This window comes from Felis catus, chromosome B4 (assembly GCF_018350175.1).
Source record: "Felis catus isolate Fca126 chromosome B4, F.catus_Fca126_mat1.0, whole genome shotgun sequence".
In the NCBI taxonomy this organism is placed as follows: Eukaryota; Metazoa; Chordata; class Mammalia; order Carnivora; family Felidae; genus Felis; species Felis catus.
The window spans coordinates 100,228,111-100,234,115 of NC_058374.1; the positions used below are offsets into that span (position 1 = coordinate 100,228,111).

Below are 6,005 nucleotides of genomic sequence, written 5' to 3' on the forward strand. Positions count from 1 at the left end.
GGTCCCATGTCAGACCTCCACGTGGCAAACCGTATGGCAATATGTCACCTGTGGCTATACCTACATCAGAGAATATAGACACCGGCCGATTTGGATTGGTAATTTGAGTTTTGTTAATTAGTCAACCCACACTGGCGGTGCCTGTCTTGGGGTGACTCCGGACCTCTAGACATCCCTCTACTGGGGAGTGCTGTGTGGGTTGAAGCAAGTGTATTGATGTTCTCATTGGCAGATAGAATAGGTGGTCTTATTGTGTCTGCAGGTCCCCAGGATCTTTCCCTGGCATGAGAAGTGTGTATGGTATAGTAAGGTCCAAGCGACTCCCTGGCCTGACCTGGTTATGCGAATACATGGGTCACATGATGACCATTAGAATCTGGTTGCTTCCAGATTAGAAGCAACCAATACCAACGAGGCATCCTATCCACAAAAGGAAGATGAGTGCTAGCAGAAACCTCTCACCACACTCCCCGCCTGCTGGGGCGGCCTCTACCGATCCTATGGCAAAAAGTAGAGCAAGAATCACAATAACAGTGAGAGACAAGGGGTAATAGCGCATCACATTAAGGAAACAGATACAGACAAGAAGGACAGTCTGTTTGTTCCTCCGTACCACCGATTCCTCAAGCTTCTGCCGTGCGTAGATTAGTCAGCTTCCGGAGTGACTAAAGCAGGGCTGCAGTCTCCTGGAGCCTCTGGAGTTGCAGAATGCTTCTTCCATATGGTTAGCGTGCACGGCGTTGATGGATCAGGAATGCACTCCCAGTTTAAAGATGCCAGCTTCACTCTGCTGTGGTGAATCCACTTTACTGCAGTAGGGATGGACAAAATGACAGTGAACGGGCCCCTCCAGAGGAGTTTTAGGGGCTGGGCATTCCATTCCTTCACCCATACAGCATCTTCTGGTGCAAAGGGGTGAGCGTCTGTGGTCAGACTCACAGGTAATCGCTCCCTAGCCCAGTGGTGTAAAGTGCTTAGGGTAGAGCCGAGGACCCGCATCTATTGCCTTAGGGTTAGATTGCCTACCTCATTTAGATCCCCTCTTATGCCCTTGATAAATGGGGGAGGGCACCCATAAAGGATTTTAGAAGAGGAGAACCTCATCTGCTTCTTCAGCCTCCCACTTGCAGCTGCAGTCTGCCTCCCTGAAGGTCCCTTATCTGTCCCTGCCTAATGTTAACCCTTTCCCTATTCATTCCTCCCCCCTGGAACAGGGCCCCTAACTGACCTTAGGGAACAGGGATGATGACTGTTCTGGCTTCTTCAAGCTGATAAGGGACAGTGTGGGGGTACGGCAGTTAGAGTCTACCCAAGGGTTGGTTGATGTGGCCCACTGCATGGTTCTACAGGCAGGCTGGCTGGCATGAGGTGGCGCCCACATCGGCAGACACAGAGAGAAGAACACAAAGTGAAGATTATACTGACCAACAAGATGGTATCTAAAGATAATGTCCCCCCCCAGTTCCCAAACCAGTGAAACAATCCAGGGGACACCCTGACTTTGCCCAGTTATGCCCAGATGTCATCTATCAGTTCTAAGACTCTGAGAATTATCAGTTAGATTGAAACACATGTCAGGGGATCTCTCATAACCCAGGTGATGGAGGAGCAGTAAGTAATCGATGGCGGCTCTCTTCTCCAAGAGTCCGGTCCTAACTATATTTAATTTTTTATTAAGCATCTAATGCTTGTGAGGTGTTAGACTTTTGCTGAGCATAAGCAGCCAGTTTGCTTTATTTCGAGGTGTAAAACTTTTTCAGGAGCTGGGAGTCTTAACAGAGAAAGAGTCAAGGCGGCCATTTACCATTATTAATTTGCAAATTTTTAGGTAAGCTGAACCTGGGCATTATTTTATAAAGCAGAGATTTTATTACTTCTTGTGCCTTTTCCATTTCTTTTAAAGGGGAAGACCTCTACCCAGTTAATAAAAGTATCAACTCATACCAACAGATGTTGGAATTCCTTTGACCTTGGCGTATGAGTGAAACCTAATTGTCAGTCTTCCCTGGATAGCCTCCAGTTCCTTGATTGCCTAGGAGAGCAAGTTTGTGGTTGAGAGGATTGTTTCTAAGACATACTTCACAAGCTGATACTACTTGCTGAACTGTCCTTAACAAATTTTTCCTGGTAAACATCCTTTGGGCCATTTGATAAGTTCTATCCCTCCCTAAATGAAAGGCCTGATGCAGTGCTTTAATGATCTTTTAGCTCTGTGAGCTAGATAATAGTAATTGCCCTGCTCTGTTTGTAACCATCCTGAGGGCTAGACAGTGTCCATGAGTAAGACCCCAGTTTATTTCCTTGAGAGAGTAGGTGGGATTGAGTCTCCTTTAACAATTGATGTAGTGGGCAAGCTATTTTCCTGAACCCCAGTATCTATAGCATATAATATCCAGTAATTCCCCAAAACTCACACAATTGTTTATCTGTTCTGGAGTTAGTAGCACTATAGTCTGTAATTCAGTTATAATGTCCCTTCCTAGCAAGGGAGTAAGGCTTTCTGGTATTATCAAGAAAGAATGAGAAAAAATTAGTTTTCCCCATATACATCCCAGGGGCTGAGAGAAAAATTTAGTTATAAGTTTTCCAGAGAAGCCTCTAATCGCCATGCTGCGTTTGGATAGTTGGCCTGGAATGGAAAGGAAGGACAGAGAAAGTGGCTCCATTATCAAGAAAGAAATGAACCAGCTTTTTAGTTACCTGAGTTTTCCAGAGTTACCTGAGGCTCCAGGCTTCCAATAGACAGTGGGTTCCCGGGATCCACCCCGAAAAGCCCCAGACCCCATCAGTCCCTTTCAGGGCAGTGGTTATCTGAGCCCTCACAGACAGAGGTCCCCGAGGGCATTCGGACTTGCAGTGATTGTCTCCACACAAGGGACTTCTGTTGTCCCTTCTGAGGGCAATCTCGCTTCCAGTCCCTGACTGGCCACATAAGTGGCATTTGGTGCCAGGACCTCGGGAAGCTGGTCTGACGTAGTGCATAACTAAAGACTCAGATTTTTCTTAAGCCTCCTTTCCTGTTTTTGTTTGTTTGTTTCGTTTGCTTGTTTTTATCTTGGTTGTAATATACCCAGTTGGCAGTTTGTAAAAACAGCTTCAGGGTTCCTTCCAGGCCAACAGCTAATCTTTGCATTTCCTCTGAATGTCTAGGGCTGATTGAGTGAAAGATTTGTCCTCAGCCTTAGGGGTGTCAGGGGAGATAGCCATATATTTAATGAGAGGCTCCCTCAACCTCTCCAGGAAGGCCATTGGGCTCTCATTCTGTGTTTACAAAATAGCGGCTAATTTAGCATAATTTAAGGGCTTAACCTTGGACTTCCTTAATTTCTCTAAAGCACAAGCTTAGAAGTGTTGGCAATACCATTTCTCAATGGGATGGTCATAGTCCCAATGATGATCTTGGGATGGAATTACCTGGGCCCCAGTAGGAAACGGGAAGTTCCCTATAGGACCTCCAGCCCCATCATAATTAGTGAGTTGGTTTTTGTTTTGTTTTGTTTTTTTTTGTTAGAGTTTATGGGTCAAAATCATCCCAGTTTTTCAGAATGCACCTCAAAGGAGTATTGGACTTAGTTGGGGAATTGCCCGTCTATAGGCAAAAGGAGGAAGAGGCATCACTTATCTTAATTTTCCATAGCTAGCCAGGAGAAACCTCATCTCCTGGCCCTGCGTTTTGGCTGGCTATTCGACTGGCAGCCAAAAAGTTTGTCAGTCTTGTGAGTTGCGGGGGGCGTTTGTTCTTATCCAGGCTTGACCCTACCTCTGAGAGCTGAAACTTGTCTTCGCTGATTTCCCCTATCCCTCCGTTTTCTGCCTGAGGGACTTTGGGGGTATTGACTGTGGCCAAGCAAGATTTCCCTGGTTGTAGAAGGATGCACTAATTTTATTTTGGCCCAACAGTAATCATCTTTACAAATATACTTTAAAAGGCTAGCAAAAACCATTTTTTGGTAAAGATGAAATTGACCATCAAGGGGGCTAAAAGGGCCAAAGTCAAGGTCTGTTCCCTTGCCTTTTTCAACAGTGCCACGTAAATATGCTCCAGTCATGTGGCTATCCATTGTAGAGTATCTAGGTTGTTACAAATTGGCACACACTGGGCTAAGTGTAGCAAAATGGCTCCTATGTACTCCAGTAAAAGCCCTTTATATATCATGGTCATCTGTCCCTTATATGGCACAGGCATCCATTCCTTTGCTAAACAGAAACAACACAAATGTGGAGCATTTGGAGGCTGGCAGTGAGGACATCATCACCATCTCCCCAGCTTTTGGATCAAAGGAGGGGCAATTTCAAGACTTAAGTAAAACAACTTAAAGGGGTGTGCTGTCCTGCCCTTTTGGTTAAAATCATATTTTTCCCCATATTTTTGGGCTGAAAAAGGGGGGGGGAACCTTTTTTTACCTCTCTTTTTTTTTTCACGATCTGGGTTAGGTTTTGGAGCACTTCTGTATATTAATCAGGGTTGTCTGAAAATTTGCCCAGGTTCTATTTATTTGCTTAGAATCTTGCAAGGAAAATGAAACTTTTATGGGGCCAAATCCCCCATGAGGCTTTTCAGTCAATAGATACATTGAACATGCCTTGACTTTAAGGGGAGAATTTTTTTTGTCCCTGGCAATCCTGGATAAGGAGGGCATGCGGGTCTAACAGGTGGCTTTTCCTGAGGAGAGGCCTCAGTGGGTGAGTTTGCAAGTACTTGCCTTTCTTGGCCCCTTTAAGGCAAAGAAGACCTGCACATAAGGAACTTCTGACCATTTACCCTCTCTTCTACAATATAGATCTAACTGTAATATAGTACTGTACTGAATACCTCCCTCAGGAGGCCAGCACTCTCCACCCTCCAGGAGATACTTCAGGCACCTCTTAGCATTGATGGGTTCAGTATCAAGCTCTGACCCAGATCAGACTCCCAAAGAAGTCTGACACTGCCTTAAGCCGTATGAGGTTGCCACGGAACCACGGAAAGGGACTTAACACTTGCTTAGGCCCATCGGTCAGGTTGGAACCTTTCTGCTGTCTGTCTCATTCACACACAGTCACACAGTGACTCCAACCCGCTGCCCAGCACCCAGCGCCTTGGAATTGCAGTTTTGTTCCTTATGGAACTACTCAGGCAACTCTGGGAGGTGATCAGGTTCCTCTTCTGCCTCTTAGGGGCAGGCCTACCAAAATGAACCCAGGTTCTTACCAGTCTGACCAGCGGTGCTACCTGAGCTGGTTCCTGGGCCTCATGGGTTCCGTTGGTACACATGGGGTCCTTGCCCTGCAGTCTGGGAGGGGTTAGTCTATAAACCCGGTCTGCTGGTGCCAGGCAAGGTTGCTTCTCCCAACTCTTGGAGGCTCGCACCCCAATGACAAAAGAGGTGGAAACGCGCCATCTCCAAATCCTGGATGAGCCCCCACAAAATGTAGCAGAATTCTCGCACAGAGAGACAGGACACTGAGGCTTTATATACAGTCTGATTGGACACAGTCCAGGTTATAGAGTCATGTCAGAGCTACACATATGTGTATAGGAGTTGATTGGGCCATGTTTGCCTTCCTTTGTTCTGAGGAGGCCCCCACCATGTTCCTTAGGGAGGGGCTCTACCATAGGACACTTAACCAGCTGAACCACCCAGGCATCCTGAAAAGGTGTATTTATTTTAAAATTTTCTAAACTTTTTCCACAAATAACTAAGCTTTGGACTTTGAATTCAGGAAAAATCCTCTCACCTAACATTATCCACTTTTCCCTCCAATTTTTGAAACTTCCTTGTTCTAATCAGGTCTTAAATATTAAGAAAACTTTTTTACTTTGCAGTATTTTTGCACTTACCTGTTCTATTAGCAAGTTTTCAACTGTGCACAAAATTGTTGTTTTTAAAGATATGCAGAAATGTTTAAATTTAGAGACAATATGATTTATTTTTCCTTTACCTCTTAAGATTTTTAAACTTTTTTTAATTAAAAAATTTTTTTTAATGTTTATTTATTTTTAACAGAGAGACAGACAGAGCATG

General features: G+C 45.0%; 1 long non-coding RNA gene across 1 annotated transcript; it reads right to left on the reverse strand.

Annotated features, from left to right (window-relative positions):
* Positions 1 to 541: 541 nt before the first annotated feature.
* On the reverse strand, positions 542 to 2,288 carry LOC109501675. The gene is made up of 3 exons (XR_002159895.2): positions 1,945 to 2,288; positions 1,229 to 1,358; positions 542 to 809 (listed from the first exon to the last, which is right to left on the reverse strand). It is a non-coding gene; the product is annotated as an uncharacterized LOC109501675 (long non-coding RNA).
* Between the last annotated feature and the right edge of the window lie 3,717 nt (positions 2,289 to 6,005).